The 26,667-nt window shown below is 40.2% G+C and overlaps 1 long non-coding RNA gene across 1 annotated transcript; it reads right to left on the bottom strand.

The window, feature by feature from the left end:
* Window positions 1-11,199: 11,199 nt before the first annotated feature.
* LOC119793265 lies at window positions 11,200-17,088 on the bottom strand. Its single transcript, XR_005282079.1, has 2 exons — window positions 16,339-17,088; window positions 11,200-11,410 (listed from the first exon to the last, which is right to left on the bottom strand). It is a non-coding gene; the product is annotated as an uncharacterized LOC119793265 (long non-coding RNA).
* Between the last annotated feature and the right edge of the window lie 9,579 nt (window positions 17,089-26,667).

Genomic DNA, 26,667 nt, shown 5'->3' with positions numbered 1-26,667 from the left:
GCAGCTGGATGCTTCGCAGGCGTCAGATCAGGGAAGGTTGGGCAGACAGAGGGAGATTCGAACTAAGACAGAAGAGGGTCTGACTGGTGACTCCAAACTGATGCAGACCTTGGATCGGGGGGTGATAATTCACAGTCGGAGTGGGCTGAAACTGAAGGGGCACTCAGTGAAGTGGTGGAAACGGCTCAGCCCATATTTCTTCCATTAATTGACAGCATTTGAGGCCACAGCTGAGTTCAGAGCCAGAAGGGACGGCGTTATCCCAGGTCCTCCTAAGGTTTCCTACCCTGCTGCAGTTTGCGGTTGCTCGGCTAGAGACAGGCACTGCCTTTGAAATGCTGCTTTATGTGGCTCTCTGGTGCCAGCAGCATCATTAGGATTTTAGGAGAGGCACTTAGCACGTGAACATCCAGGTACTTACTCACAGAATATTAGGATTTTTTTTATAGCTTTGCTGATTTATAGCAGTAACAGTACAGAAAAGAAACAGAGCGTCCTAATCAAATCCAGGGAAAAAAGCAAACTGACAGGAACCTTAAAGAAGTGTTAGATGAAGGAACATTTCCTACAGGTTGCATTTGAATGGTTTGGTCATTTCTCTGTCATCCCATTGGAGTGCACAATATTGAGGGAGTCTAAAATATCTTTTTATATTTTGGGGAAGTTTATTCCCTCTTTATCTGGACGTTGCATTCATAACAATTTGAAAGGAATATTTAGAAACAACATGGTGTACCTCTTCTCACTTTTACAGACTTGTATGAAATAAGATCTTTTCATATATTTATTATTATTATTTCTTAATTCATATTAATATTGAAATGATCTGAAATTGCTGTCAAAGAAATATTAAACAAATTCTTCTTGATCTGAAGAAACGCTTTGTAAAGCCACCCAACCATCCATCCATCAGTCTTTCCATCCATCCATCCATTGCATAACCCAAAATTATAGGATGTTGGTCCATGGTTCATTGGCCAAACATAGAGCCTAACCAGACATTATTGGATGTTGGATGGAATACTCTGAGAAGCTCCTCAGTCTGGTTGACATGCCGTCTGGGGCAGAAGAAGAGAGCGGGTACCTGCAGTCAGATTTGTTTATCACCCACTAAAGCCTCCTTCAAAAAGTCTGTGGTGGAAAGACTTCAGGGGTGGATGAGACTTGCCCTAACCACCTTCAGTCTCTGGATATTGTTGGGCTGTATTGGCTGGCATGCCTGTTCAACATCACGTCTGCGATAGAACCACTGGGCTGGTGGTCCCCCTTCATAAGATGAGTGACTATAAAAGTGGCTAAGAGTGGCTTTCTTTAACAAAATCTTAATGCATCATTATAGTCCACCTTAAATCTTTGAAGACTGGCTTTTTTAAAGTGGCCCCTATGTGCAGTATACAGAGATGTACAATATGACCTAAACAATTTCAGTTTTACTTCATCAGAACTAGTGTTGCACTGATACCGATACCAGTATCGGACGGGGGCCCCGATACTGCCCTAAAATGGTGGTATCGGTATCGGCGAGTACCAACAAATAGCGCACCGATACCATTTTGAGAGCCATAATTTTATTCAACTATTGTCACCCACTCCTGGTAGGCAATAAAAAGTTCTACTGGATTCACTTTGTATTAGATTTTTTCCTGCTTCACAAAAGTAGGCAGCAGCTTGACATTACATTATTATGGTATCGGTATCGGCCGATACTGCACAGCCAGGTATCAGGTATCGGTATCGGGACCAAAAAATAGCATCTGCGCAACACTAATCAAAACAGAATCCAAACTTACGGACAAGGATATTAGCCTGAGCAGTCGAACCTCACGGTAGTGGCCCCATTATCTGACAAGACGGTGTGTCAAAACATGGCCAAGATATTTTACTTAATTTGATACATTCAACAGAGTCCCAGACAGTTTGAAATTGGGAAAAACTTTATTTTTGTCCTCCTTAGTTTGACAAATCAAGACGATACTTTTTGATCGGTTGAATTTGACATAAAGTAGTTTTCCTTATGCTGAACAGATATTAAGCAACTTTTGAAGAGCCGCTGAACTTGGACTAAAACCACTAGGTCACCAGCATACATGAAATGATTAATAAAGGGATCACCAACCATGCAGCCAGTTCTACAGGCTTAGCTGCTTAGAGACGTCATTCATACAAAAATTAAACATCATTGGAGATAAAATGCTTTCTTGTCTGACTCCATTGCCGACGCTAAAGGATGCAGACACACAATTATCCAATTTGACCTGCATAGTTTGATTAGCATACCAATAGGACAGACATCTTTCTATATATGTGGACACACCAGCTTAGCACAATTATTAAAAAAAATTATCTGGGTCTCTGAGCAAGACCCTTAACCCCAAACTGCTCTCTGGGTGACCCACGATGGCAACCCACTGCTCCGCAAGGAGAAGGGTTAAATGCAGAGGTAAATCTGAGATCAATACAGTTCAATTATTATTATTATAAACTTTATGCTTCTGAATGCAGACACAACAGAAGTTATTGTCTTTGGACCTGAGTCTTTGAAAAACAAGCTTATAGCTATTGTCCAGGCGAGATGCTGAGAAACTAGTCCGTACATTTGTTACTTAAAGGCTGGACGATTGTAATTATTTACTATTAGCAAGTCCACAAACTGTAGTTAAAGCCTTCAGCTGATCTGATGAAAATGAAAAAGAGAGATCATATCTCTCCTATCCTGGCTTCTCTTCATTGGCTTCCTGTTAAATCCAGAATAGAATTTAAAATCCTCCTTCTCACATATAAAGCCTTAAATGGCCAAGCTCCATCTGATATCAGAGATCTGATTGTTCCTTATGTTCCTAACAGAGCACTTCATTCTCAGTCTGCAGGTTTACTAGTGGTTCCTAGAATTTCTAAAAGTAGAATGGGAGGCAGGGTCACCCAGTCTAATTGTTAAAAATGCGGTTAGTTAAAAAGAGAGTGATGTTTTCTTAGTCGTTGGGTGAGTAGAAAGGTTGGTCCCTTCGAGCAAAAGCAACATAATTTACCTCCAAACGACGTCTAGATTTGGTTAAAAGGTGAAAAGTCGTAACTTTCCTTCAAAAGACGTATCAAATGCAGTTTTTAACATCTTTTCAATGTCTATTATTGGAGAAAAGTGAGACAAAATCAGACGGAAAAAAACAGTCCAATTTTCAACAACGATTTCTTAACTAAATCAAAACTGTTTGGGCAGTTGGAGGCGAAGTGTTGACCGTCCGTCCGGCAGGGGAAAATTTCAAATTGGACATTTTCTCCTTGGCTCTACCTTGGCCCTATTGTGGCTAAACCTTTCTTATACCTCTTCCAAACTAGTTAGGTTATATTGAGCTATTTTCTGTATCTGTGCTGCTATATGTTCGGGCTTCTGGATCACATAGGGAACACTTTGCCTCATTCAGCTTAATTTTATCCCTATTCTCCATTTCTATAATATTTTTCAAGTTCCACTCATACCTGTATGCTCTCTCTGCTTTTTCTCATAGTAGCTTCATCTGGTCTGTTCCTGTTTGGCTGTGACTCCATCCTGGAGAGAAATATCAGCTGTGCTGCTGCCATTGGCATCTCTGTTAATAGATGTTGGAGCGTGGCCTGTTTCCAGTGTATTCCTGTTATTTTTCTACTGTGATTAACTGTATGGGCTCTCTTTCGTCTGATGGCTTGTAGCTCGTCTGAGTGGCCATGTCTTTCTCTGATGGGGCCACCTGTGGAGCTAGTTAACAGTTATCTTTTGTATCTCTGCTTCTTTTTGAATGTCTTCTGCCATCTCCTTGAATCCCCAGACGACAGATGGTCGCTCGAACTGAGCCTGGTTCTGCTGGAGGTTTCTTTTTAGAGCCAAGCTCTGAGACATCTTTATAGTAAAGGATATTGTTTAAGATTCAGTCCCTGTTTAAACTTAATATTCTCTAACACACCTTACTCAGCGAGTAAAAAGCCTGTGCAGAGATTGGTTCAAATGTTTGCATTTCCAGCTCCACAAAACTGAAGTTAACAAAGTGAAGGAAAACTAGGAAGGGTTTTCATTTCTGGACCTTGATTTTCAACCTAATGAAGTTAAATTACAAACAGAACAGAAAAATATAGAATTGTCTCACACGAAGAAATAAAACCAAGATCAGGACTTTTTACCCTTCTTGCTTCTTCTTTACATATATTATAATGTATATGAGGTAGTGATTTATTTCCTGTTCTATCAATGAAAGCTTTGAAATATAGAAAAATCTTCATTTGCAAATAGACACTAAAAATGTGGATATTGACTGTAAGTGTTCAAAACATGTGACATTTTCACCAGTTTTGAAATGATACATTTTAAGGATTTTATCCTCGAACAGAGAAATAATAGAACAGTGAGGAAGTTTCACAGGATTGGTCCGGTCCCTAAAAATTAATTTGTGGTCATCCGGGAACCATATCTGAAGTTCTGCAGACATCCATAGTTAGTTAAGGTCAATAATCCTGATTATGTGGGGAAAAATAGCTGAATGTTGGTAGAACGGTAAATCATATCACAGTCTTACGCTGCACTTTAAGAATGTCATGAGAGCTGTACCAAATGAAATGTTGTTTTGTATACAGCCCGTGTGTACAAAATGACAATAAAGTTTAAAGTAATAAAGCCTAGTCCAAGTCATGTGAGTGGGGGGGAAACAACATCCACGGAAGAACTGCATGGCAGTGGCCTAAGGCTGCATTATTTTTTGGGACCTAAACAAATCGTGGTAATTGATGGAACTGTGAATTGTACTTGCTACCAGAGAACCCCAAAGGATATTCAGCCATCCGTTAATGACCTGATGCTCATATGTTATGTACAGAGGTGGAAAGAGTACAAAAAAAAATTGTAACTGAGTAAAAGTATCTTTACTTTGCCTAAATTCTGCTCAGAGTGAAAGTAAAATTACCCATCTCAAAATTTATTCAAGTAAAAGTACAAAATTACCTCATTTAAAATGTAATTTGAGTAAAAGTTTCTTAGTTACTTTGAGTTATTTAATGCAAAAAATTAGTCATGAATGGAACTGACCACAAGGTGTTTTAATCGATTTCAAGGCGTATTTCAGTGGAAATCCACAGCTGAGCTAAAGAACATACTTCCTCACAGCACAAGGACAGTCACAGCCTGAACCATAAAGTGCAAACTATTTTCAATCCTACCGTCCAACAGACAACACCATGATAGGAATAAAGAAATTTAAACTACATTTTAAAGTTTTCAAAATGGACACAAAATTAAATACCCCAAAAAAAAACAGAAATCAAACTAAAATGCAACAGGATGCCACTGTTATTAACAAGCTCCTCATTTAATGATTTTAACTGACACTTGTTTTACTTTAATGGTGTTTTTTAACTGACACTTGTTTTTACATCAATTAATTACATAAAGTGCTGTTAAAAGTCAAAAGTCTTCTTCTATTTTTTTATATCGATTAAGTGTCGGTTCCGTGACACAGGAGTTTACATTTCCGGCCGCATTCCATTTTTTCACCGTCAGTATTTTATTTTATTTTTTTTACTCAGTAACGTGAGGGGGTTTTAAATGTAGCAAAGTAAAACTACTTAGGTTAAAGTTTACTCGAGTAAAAGTAAAAATGACATATTTCAAAAACTACTCAGAAAATTACAAATTACTCATAAAAAGTACTCAATTACAGTAACGTGTGTAAATGTAATTTGTTACTTTCCACCCCTGATTATGCAACAGGAAAACGGTCCAAAGCACACCAAGTCTACATCTGAGTGGCTCAAAAGGCATAAAACTAAGGTTCTGGTGTGGTCTAATCAAAGTTTACACTCAAACATTAATTCACCTGTCTGGCCCCTATTCTTTAAGCTGCTCGTTTACTTCAAAAACATAAACAAAACACAAACAAAAAAAAACTGCCCAAACTAGTTGAGCTAGTTATTGGAGCTTATAGAGCAGGAGTTGATGCCAAATTGACACAATCAGGTTTTTGTATGTCCAGGCTGTTTTGCAGAACTCATTGTCTAAAAACAGCATTTTTGTAGGTTTTCATTTGATCTTAGTTTGATTTAAACAGGATCTGAAATATTATATAAAAATAAAATGTCCCATTAAATGAGAGAAAATGATTAAAGAAGCATGTTTAAGTTTGGCGATTTCTTCTACCTGCTTTAATCATTTCCTTATCTTTTTAAACCTGAATCGGGCATTTCTGTGTGTGTGCATAGGGTGTAGGAAAGTACTTCACAGTAAACAGGAAATATCTGTTCATTCCCAGCAAATATGATTTATGGGTGAAGCATTCAGCAGTCAGGAGCCAGAATGTCATTGCCTATACGATCTTTCTTTTTTTTTAATCAAGCCTTGCAACGTCTGGTCTAATGCAGTTTTTCCACATAGTTTTCCACATTCCTCCGATTTATATTTTTTTCTCTTCCCTCCTTCCTTTCTTTCCCTTTTCACATGCCTTCTCAGCCTCTGCTTGTTCTCCCTTCCTCCTCTTTTCTTCTGCTCTCATCGAAATTCAGCTGTGTAATTCCCTCTCCGAGGACACCCATTGATCTCCCCCCCTCCTGCACCGTTTGAGAAAATGCTGGGCGGGCAAAGCTAGGATTTTGAGACGTCAGAGAAGAGAGCAATAGAGGAGGACGGAGAGGGACGAGACAGGCGAACTGGAGAGCCAGGGCAGGAGAAAAGAAAAAAAAAGGTGGGGGAGTGTAGAAGTGGAGGAAGGGAAGCATGCTAACACACACACACACTCCTCCTCTGTCTGTAGATGCTGGAGAAGAAAAGACACGGGCTTTCCTTGTGATTGCATCTTCTGCCCCTTTTTTGAAGCACAGAGACAAGAGAGCAGCTATTTACTGGAGCCAACACATAATGGCCACTTTTATTTACTTCATCTATTTAGTCTCTGCCAAGCACTCTCCAGCATGGGGGGCCCAAAACAGAAACCCTGGTTGTTTAACAAAGTACCAAAATCCTCTCCTGTTCTATGTGTACGAAGTCTTCTCTCTTTATTTGCAGAAAAGTTACTTCTAATCTTCCAGATTGAAAGAATCCAAAGCTGAGGTGATCTTTATACCCCACCCACTGCCCCCTCAATCAACATGCGGGCTTTTTTCTAAATGACCTGCTTTTAAAATCTCCTCCAGGCCAGACCCCATCAGCACACACTCATGCAGAGCCTCGGCCTAACATCAGAGGGGTCAGCAGTGCCATTCAGCCGGTGACGGAGCTGACCCCGTGTCCCGAGGCGAGACTGCGACCGACCGGTTCTTTCAGTTCACTCCTGACCTTTAAGAGAGCTCATTGCTAACAGACCTCAGCAAAATTAGGCCACTGCTGCAGAATTTTCTTCCACTTATCTGCAAATCCGATTTTCCTTATAGAATTAGCAGATGATATGCTTTCCAATGTTCTTAGCCTCAAAGTAGCCTAACAACACCATGGATGATTGTGTGCAACATGGATTAAGGAATCATGAAAACATCGCCCTGAAGGATTTTTTTATTTCACCATGTAGTTGGTCTGTATAAAAAACCTTTAAATAATTTTCTAGTTTGCATTTTCTTTGGATTGAAGTTTTTAGTTATAATATGATTAACTGTACCTTTCTCTTATCTTATTTTATGTGTTTAATCACCTTTAGTATGTAAAAAAGAAAAAGAAAAAGAAAGTTCACCAACGTTTTTTCTGCTGCAGCCTTATCTTTGTAAAAAAAAAAACTTTGGAATGTAAGAAATGAATTATATATTAATTTAATTTTATCAACTGCTCTTGCAATATGCACATAAATCCTTTTAGGTAGAAAGGCTTGGCTTTTCTTAATCTTCTCACTAACTCTTTTCACTAACTGTTACTATACATAAAAAATAACAGATAAATAAATGTGAACTTAAACAACACACCTGGTCCTTTACCTAGAAATGAATATTTATGTATAATGCAATAGATTTTAACAATTATCCTCACTATATTATGCAATAAATGCTGAAAGAATGAAAGGCCATGACACTTATTATTCTGTTAAAAAGGCTAATATAGCAGAGCCCCTTCACCTGGGGAGTTAGCCTCACACTCCCAGAATGTTGCTGCTGGTGGACTCAACAGACCTCTCATCTTGTGAAACTACATCTGATGTGTGACTGATCATCCAGCTCTTGTGCTACGCTTGTTTTCACTCTGCAAAAAGAGAAGCCATTTTCTCTCAAATGAAGCTCACAAGGGCCCGATCACAAGACAGAGAAGCTTGTGTGTGTGTGAGGCTCTCTCTTTCCTCTCCCGTCTCGTTGTTCTGTGTGTGTGAGTCTGCTGACAGTATGGTGACGGATGCCCCTCTTGCCTCATTCTTGCTGCCTTTAGTAAGCGGGCCTCCTGCATTCAAAAACAAATAAGCTGCCACATAAAGATCATTGCTCATTTCTTCTCGAGTCACTCAGTGACACACGCCCACAGATCACAGACACTTTTTAAAAGAACCCTGTGTTTCCTATATTACATTTAAGAAGCCTCGCACACATACAAGTGTGCACCAGGGGCTAACATCTGGAAGGGGTTTGTACAGTGAGATGATAGCCAATAATAATTAATGCGAACATTTGAAACTCATTTCGGTCCCCCTCTGGGTGACCCTAAACCAGGTCAGAGGAGCATGTGTGTGTGTGTGTGTGTGTTTAGCAGGAGGAGAAAGGAAGAGGCTGAATGCACGTTGCCTCAATCCATGATTCGTTTCTGGTTGCAATCAGAAGAATCCCAGAATCCCACAGGTGTTCCCAATTCCCGTTTACTGCCAGTGTCCCCGCTCTCACCCTTCACCGTTTCCCCTTACAGGATAAAAACACACATTCCATCAAATCTCACCTGCTCATATGGAACCTCTAATAGTTTAGGTCAAAGAAACTCAACGGAAAATCCTGGCTGCGGTTCAAACTGCGACCAGCAGGGGAGGCTGTGGCACATCCTTTCAGGTTTGACTCCTTACCACCAAACCAGCTGATGCTGGGGGTCAGAGGTCAGCGAACAGACTCTGAGAAGCACCATGCATTCCAGCTGAGCTGATTTGGAATTTAACAGAGGAGAAACAAGCCTGAGGATTGGGGGGAGGTGTGAAGTCAGTGGTTGAGGTTTACATGACGGAGGATATGACTCCTCATCTGTCCGCCTCCTCCTCTAGCCTCTGGCTCCTCCCCCTCCTCCTCTTCTTTTTTAGAAAGGCCTGCTTCATATTTTGCTGTTGTCATGGCAGCAGAGGTTTGTTTGAAACCTCAACAAGATCATCTGTTATGTCACCTGACCTTAAGCTGAACCTCCACACACACACACACACACACACACACACACACACACACACACACAAACACACCTCTGGTGTGATGTCATCTCAGAGGGGACACTTTTGAAATGAGGCGCCATCTTTTGCCTTTTGATGCTCTGTGTGTGATTAGTTTTAATGCGTTTGTGCTTAACATGCAGGGGCTTGACAAAGGTATTTTTACTCATTGAACCGTTTCACATTTAATCAGGTTATAACAAGAAACTTCAAAGTATCCTATTAGGATTTTACATAACACCAAACAGCAGCAGCGAGTAATTGTAAAGTGGAGAAAGAGGGATTGATGTGAGTAGGTATTCAGCTTTCTGATGCTGAAAAATAAAATCTAATGGCACTTTTGGAGCCTGACATGCAAAGAGATGTGTGTGACTTAAACTCTAGCTAGCTCTGTGAAGGTCTCAGAGGTTTGTTGGAGAACGTTAATGAGCAAGCAGCATTATGAAGATGAAGGAACAGCAGACTAGTCGGTTTGGGGAGTTAAAAGTTATGACTTTATTCAAAAGGACGTCCTAGCATGCCACAGGCCATGCAGTGAGCAAAGCAACCATGTTCAACAAGGTTCTCTAGGAGAACAAATATAAACTGTCAAATATAAACATAGCAAATGGCTGAAGCAAAGTAGAGGCAGCATCATGCTATGGAGATGCTATTCTTCAGCAACGGTGTTCGGTGTTGATAGGAAGAGGTATGAAGCCAAATGTAGGGCATAATGAGAATACTGCAAGAAACGTTTGAGCCTAACCACACCTCCTTGGATACAATGGATGAGTTTCAGTCATAAATCACTGAGGAACAGCTGACATAGATGATCAAGGAAGGTAGAGCTTCAGCTGTCCTACATAACAACAATGGATTAACAAGTGTATAAAACTAGTAAAGATATGCATAACCCCAAAATACTTTTTTTTTTAAATTTATTTCAATAATTCCCTTATGCAGTCTTTTTTTTTTTTTGGACTTTAAATTATGGCTCACTTTGTGCTCCCACCTTATCACAGTTTAAACCCGTCCAGGTTTACACACACTCTGTCCGTGATCAGGTTTATGGAGGGAAGGCCAGACATGAAATAGCATGTGTGGAAGAATGCAGATGAAATCTGATCTTCTCTCATATTGTGCCTCTTAGAAGCGCCGCCATATACCAGCACATTTGTTTTTATATTTAGATGTGGTCTAACAAAGATTATTGTTTTATTTTTACCTTTTTGAAAATGAAAAAATAGAAAAAATCCTTAAAAAGAAAAGAAGTGCTGATGGGGCCTATCCTCAAAGACAGGTCAGGCTGATGTCCACTTCTGTATAAAAACAATATGCACCTTCACATCTGCTTTGGTCATCTGTCCGCTGCTCAGTGGCCCCTCCTCCAGGGCTCAGACCCACATGCATTCATTCCCCCCCCCCCCCCCCCCCCCCCCCCCCCCCACACCATTGTGATGCTGCTGCTCCTCAGCCCTCTATCTATCACCGACAGAGCAGCTCACCATGTGAGTATGATGAATGGGCCATTCTGCACCGGAAGCATACAATGGAAACCTCCCCTGCCACTGTGGACCAGCTTCATAGACACACACACATGCTTCCTCCCTAAATTTTTCTCACCCATCTTCAGTCTGTTATCCTCTCCCCTCCTGCCCTCACAGCCCCCCTTCCTTCCTGGTCGCCATACCTCCTCTCCCTTCACACACAGGAGCCTAACGCATGGCTGCGTGAGACAAGGACTACAGGCTGCCTTGTCTGTAGCGCGTCGTCTTTTACACACAACTCTGCGTTTGTTGATTATATGCTTTGGGTTTCAAGTTGCATTTAATTCAACATTTGTGTATTTATCAGGCTAAATTATTATTAGTTAAAAACAAAAAACAAATGAAGTCAGAAAGATTTTCTAATACATCTTTATTTACAAAACCAAATCAAAAACAAAGAACTGAATGCATGTGTGTTCATTCAGCAGACATACAACAGGTTTCACAGCGTTATAGGGACGTACAGCGGCAAATTCTCTCTGAATTACAAATACTGGAACTCCAGTTGTCCCCAAACTAATTAAAGGAGGCGTCTTTATGTCTTTGAGATTCATATAAAGCTGTCTAGATGCAGTAGTGTATAAAAAACATTGTTTTTTTTTTTTTTCAAATCCACCGTTGGAGGAGAAAAGAGCAAAAGAAAGAGAGAGAGAGAGAAAAAGAGAGACAAGTTTAATTTGCAGCCAAAACATTTGTAGTGGAATTAAACATATGGGTGCCACAGGGCAAAGGGAAGGCTGGAATATATTAGAGCGGCACAATGTTACACTAACCCTGCAGTATCTTACACCGCTACCAGAGATTAATGGAATAAAGAAGGAGGGAGAAGGATTGAGTGTTCCTCCTGTCTTTCTCGGGCCACTGCAAAATCAATACTTCGCTATGATACACGGCTTTCGCTTTTGGCTGCAGATTTACTCCCAGATACACTCATCAAAAGCCAAATATCAGGTCTCCTGAGCTGAGGCCCAGCTTCACAGTTAATCGGACATTTCTGTTTGGAATTGTAGTATTTGATTTGTTTTGGAATTTGCTTGTTTGAAGTTTCCTGAATTTTATTATAAACCCAAACTAAATTGCCTGTCGTATTTTTTTGTTGTTCTTTAACACACTCCTATAAAATGTCCCTCCGTAGGAGTGAATTAAGCAGGCTAAACAAACGCTGAGTCCTAAAAGGTTATTTTGAAGCAAAAATGACTAAGATGAGCAAATACAGAAAAACTTCTTATATAATAGCAGGTTTTTGGTTTTGTTATTTGCATAAACTCTGTTTTAATGAGCCTCTTTGGTTTAGATATAAAGTTTGCATAGATTTGTATTGCCTTTGTTAAAAACTGTTAAAGTAAATCATTATTGATATAAATGATGTTTTAATCAGTTGTTCCCCTTTTAAAATTTATATTTCTACCATATAAATATATTTACATTGTGAATCTGAATTTGTAGAATTTGTTTTTACATTTTTTTTTTAACATAGAATATCTAGTAAAATACGGACTGAATACAGAGAGTTTCTAAATCCTCACTTTTTTATATAGAGTTAGAGGTTTTAGAAGGCTTGCAAAAAAAAAAAAAAAAAAAACATAGTCCTGCTTAATATAAGGTTAAAAAAAATAATGGGTTGAACATTACAAGATAAAATGTTTGGAGACTGTTTTTAAGGAAAAATAAATAACTAAAATACTCCAGAACAATAAATAAAGAGGCATTTAAACTATTCACTGGATTTCTGCCTCTTTTTCATTCATACAATCAATGTGAAACCACACAGTGCAATATTTACTCTGAATGAGTCAAAAAAAGCAGTGTTGTCTTTTAACGCTTGGAGTGTTTTTCACGATCAGAAGGCAAATCTGTTTCATATCTGTCACAAAAAAACTGAAAGTTAGTTTCAAATGTTCAACTAAACTTATTGTTTGAGTTCTGTAGGAGTTGGATTTAAGATAGGCATTAGTAAATATTTGGAATAGAACTACTGTTTATCTGCAAATGACAACTTAGACACAGTTACTCTAAAAAATACGGAGCCACAGAGCTGCCATCACAGCAAAGAAAAATACTTCTGCAATATGTTAAAAGTGAAATATTTACAGTTAAAAAACTTTTTATCTCACGTTCGAACATCTTATCACCTTATTCCATTATGCATATTTATTGCAATGTAAAAACAACAACAAAAAACTTCCTAGTTTTTTTTCCTAAAAATATATCCAGTAAGAGAAAAACATCAAAATATAACTATGAAATAAAAAATATGCTGCAGCTTTACTCATTTTTTATTTTCCTATTTTTTGCAAGGCTGTCCTCTCTCCACTTCTGTATGATCACTGATCAAACATGTTCACAAATAATTACAATAAAGGAGGGTATTGCTGATATTTACATGCCCTTTCATAAATATCTAAAAAAATATATACCATACAGGTTGTTATAACTCCATGCAGTTTTATCTTTTTCTCATTTTTAATTCCTGCTTCCATAATAAATGGATTCACCCATATTTTTCCAAATAACTTATCCTGTTATAAAGATACAAAAATATTCTGCAACTTTCCCAATATGCAGATGATACATTACTATAATAATTATTATTATGGACTCTTATTCAGGCTAGCAGTGAAGCATATTTTTGATCTGTTGCTGTAAGACCATAAACACAAGTGCTGAGAGGCCAACCTTATCATTTTTGCTGGATTTTTCCAAATGTGTGCCTTTGCATATTTTACCCTGGCTATTAATGCAAACCTTGGGAGGGGATCTGGTGGAAATGACCGTCAATTTATCATTCATTGCTGTAAATTGCAACAGAGACAGCATTTAATTGAGTTTGTATTGTTTTTGGAAGCTGGGTGCCCGAGCAAGAAAAGGGTAGGCGGGGGCTGGGTTCTGTCTCAGGCTATCCCTGTGCAGCCAGGGGTGAGGGGGGCTGAATGGGGATGTATGGAGGAGAGTTTCTTTATGTTCTTTAAGCTTTGTTATTATTACAATGTGGTCATTTGTCAAATGTTTAATGCATTTAGCATTTTGTTATTTTTAGTGCAATGCTTGGGATTTTTGCATGTGACAATCTGTATTTTTTGCAACAAAGGTAAAAAAAGAAAAAAGCCTTTTCACTCCAGGGTCCTCCACCACCCTTCCTCCTTCCAGCACCGCCTCTGTACTTATGAAATAATCTGCTGGTAGAAAAAGTGGCAACTCTCATTAGAAGTGGAGCAAAAAAAGAAAAATAAAACAGCCAGGATATTTTAATATTTTTAGTAGAACTATTGACCGGTTCTATTTTAATAAAAACGCCGTTCTAATTTAGTTCTGATGGAGCCTAAATAAGCATTTTGAAATAAAACAGTTGTCTAATGCATCTGCGCTGCTTCCCCTCGAAGTGGTCTCGCACATTTCTGATCATTTACGCCTTTTTCCAATCGTTTAGGATGCAGGAGCCGCGGCTCCGCTGCTCCATCAGAGCAGCTTCCCATCGCACTGGAAGCGCGTCTCCAAAGCAAACCGCGTCCATCTTACAAAGCAAGGAGGATTTATCAGCTGCAGGTTTAAAAACTCACACAAATGTTTGTCTAACAATTTATTATCAATGTCTGCAATTTCTTATATAATAAGGCAAACTTGCTGAAAACCCAAACGCACCTGGAGACATTTACGCAAATCATTTTAAGTTCAGTTTTTTAGGTTCAAACAACAAAACGTTTTTTTTTTTTTTGTAAAGAGCTATTTTACATAAACAAAAGAGACAAAATAAAGCTTTTGGGGAAAGAGTCGGGAGTATAGTTTCTGAAATGAATACCGGCGAGGCAACGCAAAGGCCGAGGGCAATAAAACGCAACACCATTAAAAACAGCAAGAAAAAAGAAAAAAGGCATGCAATAGAGCTGATTATCCACACCTTAATATCAAATACACCAGACCTTTTCATTACCTTTTTATTCAACCGAAGTCATCAACAAAACAACTATTTTATACTAACATAATATTGGAAAAAAAGTTTCAAAAGCAAATTGGTTACAAAACACACACACAAAAAATATTATTTATATTTGAATTTAACACATTTAAAATAAGTAAATAAATAAACCCTTATTAACAGAATCTACCCTTTATGTTAGACTGCTGCCTTTATCTTGATTATCGAAATTTTATTCTAAAACTCACGTTTAAACAAAAACAGGTAAATAAAAAAAATCCAAGTAAATAAAAAAATAAAGTAATTTAATGTTTTTTCTACATAACATCAAGCAATAGATTTCAGCCGAGCAACATTAAAATCTATAATTATACGTTTATTGTAATTTCTTCTTAATTAATCACTAACATCAGTAGAAGAGCAATAATTATTTTTTATAAGGTGGAGATTAAGTCTCAAAAGGCTGAAAAGGTAAAACAATTAGTTGAAAATTAGTCATAAATAGGCTATAAAATTTTTTTTTAACGATTTTTTCCAGACTTCTTCATTTCGTCATTTTGCCAGTTTTTTTTTTTTTTAGCTTTAATCCTTAATGTTGAAATTAAAGTATCCAATCGTGAGTCGAGTGTTTTTTTTTTTTAACTTAATTCATGAATGAAAACATTATAGAAGAGACTGCAAAGCATTTGAAGAGGTTTTTAATGACATCAGGGAAGATTTTCCTGCATCTGCGGTCAAATATTCACTCCAACAAGGCTAAAATCTCCTGATCGGAAGCAGACGCACCTCAGCTCACCGCGTGTTTTCGGCTGAGCTCTCTCCTCACACACTCAGAGTGACTGTGTGTGTATGGGGGTTGTAAAAGCCCGGAGGAAGAGGGAAAAAACTCTGCTTTTTGTTCGAAAAGATTAAAACCGCCTCCCAAAAACTGTGAATAAGATAATAGTGGTAATATGTTGGCGTTTTAACTGACTGCTGTTCTACACGCTGCGACCATCCGTTCAACTAAAAACGTGTCCTTCAAAGTGAGCGGAATTATGGAAAACAGCTCTGCTGCAGCTGCCAGCCCGTCATCTGATGGCGCACACACCACAGTAGATCAGGCAACAAAAGCACAACAGATAGGAGGAAGTGGTTGAAAATTAAATCCTGTTTATAGCATGGAGAAAAAATGTTTGTTTTCACTACATGAGACATTTAGTTCCTTTTTTTATACATGAAGTGCATTAAGATTTTAAGCAGCTTCATTCATTTAATATATTGTTTTTATATTTAAGTTTAAAAAATGATAAATCTGGACACATATAAACATCCGAATAAGTGTGGGAAAACTACTTAATGATTTTAAGAATTTCTGTAGGCTATTTGTCGCAGGAGTCTTTGAGTTTCCATATGTTCGTTTTTAGATTATTATTAATAATATAATACTGAGTTAATATAAATATTATGCTGCGTTCGAAATATTTTTTTTCTAATTCAATTTCTCTCCTAAAACATTTAAAATAGTAATTACCATGATAATTTACAGTTAGGGTCGCCGCTAACAATATCAGAAAAATGATGAATAAAATACTCTCACCTTTTTAAAGAATAATAATAATAAGAAGAATAAAAGAAGAATGGGTTTGTTGTCAGCCTGCTCCTCATGCAGGCCGCGCTCCTTTCGCAGCAGGCTGTGAAACCTGAGAAGGCAGAACGGGCTGCGAACACATCTCATATGCAGAGACAGCTTTTTGAAAAAGGCGCCCCAGTAAAAGACAAGGGAGGAGGGGGGAGGGGGGAGTGTGCGCCGTGCGCGCGACGCAGCGCTGCGCGTCTCCAGCCTCTGTTCCCTTCCTTCTCGGTTGACTGTGAGATCTTGGACCTTAGATTACTGTTGGTCGGTAAAACTGTCCTCCACCTCCGGACCTGTCACAGGATAACAGCAGCGCTGCAGTCTGGAATGACGCGCTTTATGAAAAAAAAAAAAGCCAGCTCCTGGAAAATCTGCGGGCTTCATCCCATCCCCCTCTTCTTTTGCTCAACACGAAGCCGTTCTTCCCGATCCTCCTGCGATCTTCCGCCAGCCTGCACATGTTTTCCCCATATTTGTTTCCGCCCATAGTTCCATGGTCGCCTTTGCCTAAAAAATCTAAACAGAAAGGCGAAGTGTCCACTCGCAGCTGTGGCGGCGCGCAGGCAGACTGCCCACCTAACCACGCAGTCTAGCCAGCAGCTGAGACTTCCAGGGGAGAGCTCTGCAGAGAGGGGGGTCTCTCTCTCTCTCTCCTCCCTCTCGCTCCCTCTCTCTCGTCGCTCTTCGTGTGACACTCTTTTCTCTCGCTCCCTTCAGCGGCGGAGCGGCAGCGAGGGAGAAAGGAGGAGGAGGAGGAGGGGGAAGCCCAGGCTGATAGCTGGAGGAGAGGAAGCCCCAACGCACTGAACTAGTGTGTGTTTCCCTTTCCCTGTGTGTGTGTAGATCCTAGGAAATCCGTCCAGCACATTTGGAGGGAACACCTACTAGAAGGACGAGAAGAGAGCAGCTTAAAAACAAACAGCTGAATAAAATCAGACTTAATGGCTTTAAAATATGCATTGCATTTTTTTAAACAGTCTGTCCTTAAGGATTTGCTGCGGGTTGTGATGTAGGGTCACGCTCAGAATAAACTGTGGGCCCCTGGGCTAGACACAGTTTTGTTTCCCTCCCCTCAAATGCAAATTAAAACGGACTTATTGTGAAGCACTCCTCATCTTTAAGGTTTAACCGCCTTGTTTCTAAGTATGAAGTGTTTCTGACATTATCTTTGCGCTTGTGGGTTTTTGTTGTGTAATATTTCCCAAAATGTTTTATCCATAAACATGATGACCGGGCCTGTGTGTGGAGATGTTATGGAACTTTGACTTAAAGTTTTCTGTTATGTCTTACGTTCTTGAAGCTGGTCAGTTTAAGAACCTGACAATGTATTTAAAATGCTTAATAATTGGTTTTAAATGAAAATCAAAGAAGTTCATTAATACGGTGTTTGTTGATTTACCTTACACCATCTCTACAGCTCCAAGGTTTTAAACCTAAAGAGATCTTATGTTAGAGTTTCTAAATAAAAGAAAAAAAATAAATAAAAAGTAAATGAGAAAACTAGGGTTGTCTCGATACTAAACTTTTCAACTCGATACAGATACTAAGGAAAATATTCGATACTCGATACCATTTTCGATACCACAAGGATAAAAACAAAGACTCCAAAATTCTACAGAAATATTTTCATTAATAAATAAAATACAATAAATAAACACAATAAAGGTTGTATGCTGTGCACAATATTAAGCAAGCTTGATAAAAAACTTCTAAAATTAAAATTAAGTGTTCCTTCCTTTGCACACATAACAATGACAAACCAGTTAAGAAACAAAAATAATTCTCAGCAGCTGCACCTCTTACAAAAAAAGTCTGAAACTGAAAAGTGCACAGAAGTATTCAATCACACAGTGTTCTGAAAGTGCATTGTCCTCTATTCTGCACTTTAGATGAATGACTGCTTAGGTGCCACTGGTGGTAGCACTGTATCGATACTTTTAAAAATAAGTATTGTATCCGGATACAACGTTTCAGAATCGATACTTTTTTGAGTTTCGATACTTTTGACAACCCTAGAGAAAACATAGAATGACATGACTATCAATACAATAGTGTTAAAATACTGACCAAAACAAAGAAAAACAGCTGTGCAGCTGATATAACTTATTTTCCTCTGAGTAATTGCCCCCCCCCCCCTGTTTTTGTCCTCATTCTATGTCCTAATGGGGACCAAAATCCTGTTAAAAGTTCTTTTGTTTGAGCCAGGTTTAGGTTTAGGACTAAGGTGTGAATTCAGTTCAGGTAAGGGTTGTATATACAGGTGCTGGTCATAAAATTAGAATATCATGAAAAAGTAGATTGATTTCAGTAATTCCATTTAAAAAGTGAAACTTGTATATTATATTCATACATTACATACAAACTCATATATTTCAGATGTTTATTTTGTTTAATTTTGATGATTACAAATGACAACAAATGAAAATCTCAAATTCATCATATCAGAAAATTAGAATATTACTGAAGACCAATAAAAACAAAGGATTTATAGAAATGTTGGCCAACTGAAAAGTATGAACATGAAAAGTATGAGCATGTACAGCACTCAGTATTTAGTTGGGCCTCCTTTGGCCTGTATTACTGCAGCAATGCGGCGTGGCATGGAGTCGATCAGTCTGTGGCACTGATCAGGTGTTATGATAGCCCAGGTTGCTCTAATAGTGGCTTTTAGCTCTTCTGAATTGTTGGGTCTGGTGTATTGCATCTTCTTCTTCACAATACCCCATAGATTTTCTATGGGGTTAAGGTCAGGAGAGTTTGCTGGCCAATTAAGAACAGGGATACCATGGTCCTTCAACCAGGTACTGGTAGCTTTGGCACTGTGTGCAGGTGCCAAGTCCTGTTGGAAAATGAAATCTGCATCTCCAAAAAGTTGGTCAGCTGCAGGAAGCATGAAGTGCTCTACAACTTCCTGGTATGTGGCTGCGTTGACCCTGGACCTCAGAAAACACAATGGACCAACACCAGCAGATGACATGGCACCCCAAACCATCACTGACTGTGGAAACTTTACACTGGACTTCAAGCAACGTGGATGAAGTGCCTCTCTTCTTTTCCTCCAGACTCTGGGACCTTGATTTCCAAAGGAAATGCAAAATTTACTTTCATCAGAGAACATGACTTTGGACCACTCACCAGCAGTCCAGTCCTGTTTCTCTTTAGCCCAGGCAAGACGCTTCTGACGCTGTCTGTGGTTCAAGAGTGGCTTGACACAAGGAATGCGACAGCAGAAACCCATGTCTTTCATACGTCTGTGTGTGGTGGTTCTTGAAGCACTCACTCCAGCTGCAGTCCACTCTTTGTGAATCTCCCCCACATTTTTGAATGGGTTTTGTTTCACAATCCTCTCCAGGGTGCGGTTATCTCTCTTGCTTGTACACTTTTTTCGACCACATCTTTTCCTTCCCTTCGCCTCTCTATTAATGTGCTTGGACACTGAGCTCTGTGAACAGCCAGCCTCTTTAGCGATGACCTTTTGTGTCTTGCCCTCCTTGTGCAAGGTGTCGATGGTCGTCTTTTGGACAACTGTCAAGTCAGCAGTCTTCCCCATGATTGTGTAGCCTATAGAACTAGACTGAAAGACCATTTAAAGGCTTTTGCAGGTGGTTTGAGTTAATTAGCTGATTAGAGTGTGGCACCAGGGGCCATCAATTTTGAACCTTTTCACAATATTCTAATTTTCTGATATGATGAATTTGAGATTTTCATTTGTTGTCATTTGTAATCATCAAAATTAAACAAAATAAACATCTGAAATATATGAGTTTGTATGTAATGTATGAATATAATATACAAGTTTCACTTTTTAAATGGAATTACTGAAATCAATCCACTTTTTCATGATATTCTAATTTTATGACCAGCACCTGTATGTTGGTAGTAGGGTAAGGGTCTGGGTTAGGCCATATAAAAAGAATGCAAGCTTCCCTATAAGTCACAAAAACAAGAATCTGTGTGTGTGTGTGTTTGTTTGGGGTTGCTGGTGGTATTTTCAGATAAATCACTCTCAGCTTGCAGAACAGTCAGCCCTCACCTATGTAAACGCACCCCTGAGGGCATTAGATTTATCTGCAGAAATACGCTTCAACTGAGGCCCCGTCCACACGAAGACGAACCCTGGCCTAAACGCACAAATTTTTCACCAAACCAGCCTCTCATCCACACGAAGCCGGTGTTTCGGGGGTCTGTAAACAATCTTTTTTTTATTCAGCCTTCAGAGTGGGAAGATTTCGAAACGCCGTTTTCGCGTTTCCATCTTTACGCTCTAACTGCATTTTTTTTTACACGCATGCGTCATAGCGTCGCCTCTAAACACGCATGCGCGACCAGTATCACAACAACAATGGCGGCGTTGCTGCTAATGCTACTCACCCTGCTGTCAGGCTTACAACAGAATCTTCTTCTTCTGAAATATCTCCAGGAAGAACAGAGCAATATCGACGACATAGTTCAGCACCTGAATTTGACTTAACCACGAAAATGGACCCGCAGGGCAACCATGTATAAATATTAATGCGCATGCCCAACATTTCGTCGCTTATTTTTGCTTTGGCACCACAGCGCCACTTACAGGCCTGGCATACATTTTGCAGCGTTTTCATGCATTCGTGTGGACGCTCACATTTATTTTACGTCTCCGTCTTTACGGCAAACGTTTTGGAAAATATCAGCGTTTCGTGTTCGTTTTGACTTCGTGTGGACGGGGCCTCAGACACACCTAACCCCATACCCCACCAGTACAGGCTCCCCCTTCTCTCGGCAAGGGGATGGATGTCCAGCATCTCCTTTGTCTACATGCAGATGGCCTTTGACCTTAAATGAATGGATAAATCTCCAGAAAGGCATAATAATGCTCCTTGCTTCAAATCAGCAGGAGCACGGCCAGCCCAAGGCTGTCTGAAGCCCTGAGCAGAATTTCATTTGGGGAACCACACAAGTGTTCTTTCAAAAGGTTTTTTTTTTTTTTTTTTTTGGTATCAGCTAAGAAGAATCTGCTTATGCTCAACAACTGGAAGTAGAGTTTATAGAAAGTGCATTTTTCATGTTCTAACTACTTAGTTGGATCTATTAATGATCAATTTGATCAGTTCTTAGATAAACTGGTTACACTATATAATAACCATCAAACTATCATGTATAAATGGTGAAGAGACCACTTATTAATGATTAACAGACAATTTATTCAATTTTGATTCATTTATAAATGGCATCTAAACCATTTATAAAAGGTAAAAAGATCATTTATTAAGGTATTAAGCACACTGATGTTAGGGTAAGTCCAAGATACCAGGACAGGTTAAATAAAAGAATAAATGCTAGGTTCTGTTGGGATCTTGAGGCTTTGCCCACCAGAGGGCGCCGAGGATCCTCTTCTGTTTTCTGTTTTCTGTTAGGGACTGGGGTTACTGTTGGGATCTGGAGATCTACCATCTGTCTCCAGCAGAGAGCGCTGTGGGTCTCCTGGGCTGGAGCCTCCAGCACACCTGAAGCTCATCAGCCCATCAGGAGACCTTCCTACATAAGCAGCAGTCAGACCTTCCTTCGACGCCGCAGTGTTGACCAAGTTTGGTTAGCGAAACCTGAGCCTCTGTTAATTTATAGAATCCTAGTAGACTCTAGAGAGAAACTAGATTCTAACCTGTCTCTGTCTTCTCTGCCTCATAGGAAACCTGATCAAAGTCTGAAGCTCTGGATTAGCTTTGTCTGGAAACCTGCCTGCCTGCCCAAGGAAGCCAAACCCGAAGACATCTGACTGGATTCCTCCAACAGCTCTCAAGGAAGAGCTAGGAAACCAAGTCAAGGTCTGAAACTCACGAGTCAGAAGCTAGACGCTGCTGCCACTGAGCTCCCTGCTGAATCTACAGTCTCTGGACCCAACCGGTTCCCCCTCTCTCAAAGGATCTGCCAGAACCTCATCTAGTTACATTCTGAATTAACACACTGACAAGCCATCTCGCTGCCTGGCTAATCAAACTATCCATCTCTGCATATCCATCTTATGCAAATAAGGCCTGTTATGTTTCTGTGCAGATGCAGAATCTTAGGACTGGATAACTGATAGTAGAAGCATCTGTCAGTAAAAAGTGGAAAATGTAGCAAATTCTGGCATTTGTTTATTTATTTTTTGTATTTTACTCCACATTCAGTGCCTTCCAAATTAAAGTGGGCCTATCCCAAAGGGGGAACTTTCAGAAACCACATAAGCGCTGTGACCAACATCCTCCACCACAATAGTGAAGGAAGTCCTTGCCAGCATGCCTCTTTGCTGTTTTTCCTTCTTTCTTTATAACCCCCTTCCCACAAAAATATCACATTGTTGTAATTCTATTTGCGTTTTATGTGCTGACATTTGAACTATTGGGCATGTTATATCCTGCACCAAATGCATGGTATAAGGACAGATGCTGGTGGGGGTGGCGGGGGCCAATATGAAGGGGGAGGAGGCTGAAATCAGGGTGCAGATATGATCCCCCCCATTAGCCTCGGCGCCATGCTGCTCCGCAACATTACCACTGCACTAAAATTTTATTTTAGTAGCGCCGCACTTACTCAGCTTGATCAGGAGAAATCCCCCCTGAGCAGCTCTGGCTGTGTTGTGTGTTTAGGAGCCAGCTCTTGTTATATACTGTACTTCTCTGTGAACAATAAACCCGCATCCTGTGTGTGTGAGTGTGTAGCTGTCACCCTTGAGCGCAATCAATGAAACCCAGCCATTTGCTTAGTGTCAGGAACAGGCCGGATTACCACGGACGTAAAATTCATCTGGATAAGGGGCTACTTGTTGCTAGGAGTGATGATAGCTGGGGGTATGAGGAGAGGAAATCAGTAGATGGTTTTGAGAGATGTTGGAAATATGCAAAAATATATTAAATTTATCTATTTTTCTCTCAGAAAGAGGAGATTGATAAGAAATGTCAGCACCCCGTATTCTTTAATTCTTTTTCAGAACAGTGAATTTTCTACGAATAAAGTTTAAGGAAAAACTTTAGTTTAGTTCAAATCATTTTATTTCTTACCTACTCTCTATGCTACAAAACCTCATACAGAAATGTTGTGCCAGATTTATAAAAACCAACACTGAGTTTTCAACTTTCATAAAATATATTCATAACTTTTTGTTATTATACGTGTCATGATTTTATCTAAAGCTCTGACCGACATGCAGAAGACCAAACAGACAGACCAGGGAAAAGTTTAACAGGTTTTATTGGGAGTAGGTTGAGAGGAGTCCAGTGCTGCTCTGAACACTGTCGAACCGGGACTAAAAAGTGAAGGGGAAGATTCTGTGATTAGTTCAGGCTCAGTGGGAAATTGTGTCTGCGATTTGAAGAATGGAATTAAGGCAACGGACTCACGTTTCCAGAAAAAGTTGTCTCTTGTTGCTCGTTGGAGGGCGGACAGGGTTTACCCAGGTTGCGGTTTTTCCTTAAGGAACGAAGGAGCTGACTGCCACTTAGTTTTCCTGCGGTACTTGAACGGTTTCTTGTGGAGATGAATCCCCTGCTCAGAGAGACGCCCAAACAATCCTTGTGGAAAAGTAGATCCAAACCACCAGTTTGAATCCTCAGCTCAGTTTGTCGCTCAGAGAATCCTTCCAGGGGGGAGAAGGTCCAAAACATCCAGGTGGCAGGATGACTTCCTCAAACTGGCAAACACTCAGGCGTCAAGGTAGTGGCCGTCAGCAGCTTAAGAGTCCTCCGGTAATGACGTAACCGTCCACAGGTGTGTGAGGAGGCCAACGAGAACCAGGCGCCACCTGGTGGTGGAGGGAAGACAAACAAAAGCACAACCCACACAAACTGGATTCCTAACAATACGTCGACTTAAAACTAGTTAAATTACATCTCCGTCATGGCCCGAGGTTGTCTGTATCACTGTCACTAAAACTAAGCAATTCTGAGGAGGGTGGCATTGAACCTGCAACACAAAACAACTACAAATGCGCAAACTGTTTTACGGCATTCGTCACCGCCCTCTTTCCCCATTCATTATAAAAAACGGAAATCGATCCGACTCAATTTAAGCACTCTAGTCACTGACAAGTCGGGTGTGTTTGCATGTGTGTGTATGGGGTAAAGACATTGTTGTGCCACAATCAGAAGCATTGCTTCATTGCTATTCATCTTTCCCACAGCCACTGGAAACAGAAACGTAGTTCTATTCAACTGGAGGCGACTGGGAGATCAGGATTTTACCAAGCTTGCGGTTGTTCTCATGCGAAATTTGGTCTTCCTTTGGGCAAAACAATACAACTTTCATCCAGTGGGGGAGCCAAAATCGACCAAAACTGAAAGTCCTTTAGTACTGCTTTAATGTACCGGGTTGGATTTAACTGGGTGTTAGTAATTTTAATTCCTAAAAAGGATTAGGCCATGGTCAAAATCACCCAAAAATAGTTGGAACATGACATTTTCCTAAAAGGCTGTGGCGAGTGACAAAAAAGGCTTTTGCACATCTGCTGAAATAACGATTAGCATTCTACAAAGTAACTTCCTATAATTTTTTCCCTTTTTTGTCAGGTTACTTAAAGCTACAGTGTGTAATAATTACAGGCATATAAAGTCAGAAATTTAATATATTATACATAACTATGTTATTTATCATCACCTATGAGCTCAGCCTTTTAACCATAATATTTGCGTTGCCTTAGAATTCGTTATTTATAATTACATAGGAGCGGGTCTCGCAGCCATGGAGGCTGACATCTTTGCGCTACGGCAAGCGCAGAGGCAACAAACTAGCGATTGCGAGATCTCCCATGACGCTCAAAAATAACTACGGCAAGTTGAGAGAGATTAACTGAGACGGTACTGAACAATAGATGGCAGTATTATGCCTGAGAAGCGTTTAGTCTGCCTGAAACCAAAGAAGAAGAAGAAGCAGGTATACTGCGCCTCAGTAACAAGAAAGGTGAACAAGGCGGCAGGCGTGAGTGACTTTGCAAACTGTTTGGCACTGTGTGGCCAAACATCAGACGAATGGAGGATCATGCCTACTCTGTATCACAACGAAAAGCGGCGGACACCGAACCCCCGTCATCTAAGAAGCGGAAACACGACGAGAATAAACGCAAGAGTGACAAGAAACGGCAAAAAACACGGATCAACATTGGCACGGCATTTACACGATGGAAGTCACTGATGGAGGAAAAAGGTTTTCAAAGTGACGCTCAAGTTGCCAGTTTTCTCTTGGACAGGTAATTAATCCTACACACACAATTGTCTAATATCACTGCAGTTTTTGGAGTACAGGATGCTCAGACCTGTCTAAAACAATAACATGCTGCGTGATGATGCTGTTACTCTCCAGTATACTTATTCAGCAACGTCCCTGATGTTTCACAGGTAATGATTCAGTAATTTTCTGTAAAATAATTTTCTGGATATATACACTATATTGCCAAAAGTATTTGCTCACCCATCCAAATTATTGGAATCAGGTGTTCCAATCACTTCCATGGCCACAGGTGTATAAATTCAAGCACCTAGGCATGCAGACTGTTTTTACAAACATTTGTGAAAGAATGGGTCGCTCTCAGGAGCTCAGTGAATTCCAGCGTGGAACTGTGATAGGATGCCACCTGTGCAACAAATCCAGTCGTGAAATTTCCTCGCTCCTAAATATTCCACAGTCAACTGTCAGCTGTATTATAAGAAAATGGAAGTGTTTGGGAACGACAGCAACTCAGCCACGAAGTGGTAGGCCACGTAAACTGACGGAGCGGGGTCAGCGGATGCTGACGCGCATAGTGCGAAGAGGTCGCCAACTTTCTGCAGAGTCAATCACTACAGACCTCCAAACTTCATGTGGCCTTCAGATTAGCTCAAGAACAGTGCGCAGAGAGCTTCATGGAATGGGTTTCCATGGTCGAGCAGCTGCATCCAAGCCATACATCACCAAGTGCAATGCAAAGCGTCGGATGCGGTGGTGTAAAGCACGCCGCCACTGGACTCTAGAGCAGTGGAGACGCGTTCTCTGGAGTGACGAATCGCGCTTCTCCATCTGGCAATCTGATGGACGGGTCTGGGTTTGGCGGTTGCCAGGAGAACGGTACTTGTCTGACTGCATTGTGCCAAGTGTAAAGTTTGGTGGAGGGGGGATTATGGTGTGGGGTTGTTTTTCAGGAGCTGGGCTTGGCCCCTTAGTTCCAGTGAAAGGAACTCTGAATGCTTCAGCATACCAAGACATTTTGGACAATTCCATGCTCCCAACTTTGTGGGAACAGTTTGGAGCTGGCCCCTTCCTCTTCCAACATGACTGTGCACCAGTGCACAAAGCAAGGTCCATAAAGAC

Source organism: Cyprinodon tularosa, unplaced genomic scaffold, assembly GCF_016077235.1.
Source record: "Cyprinodon tularosa strain WSP-4 unplaced genomic scaffold, ASM1607723v1 ctg448, whole genome shotgun sequence".
NCBI classification, from domain to species: Eukaryota; Metazoa; Chordata; class Actinopteri; order Cyprinodontiformes; family Cyprinodontidae; genus Cyprinodon; species Cyprinodon tularosa.
Note: the sequence above shows the minus strand (reverse complement) of the source record. Positions and strands in the feature narration are given on the sequence as shown.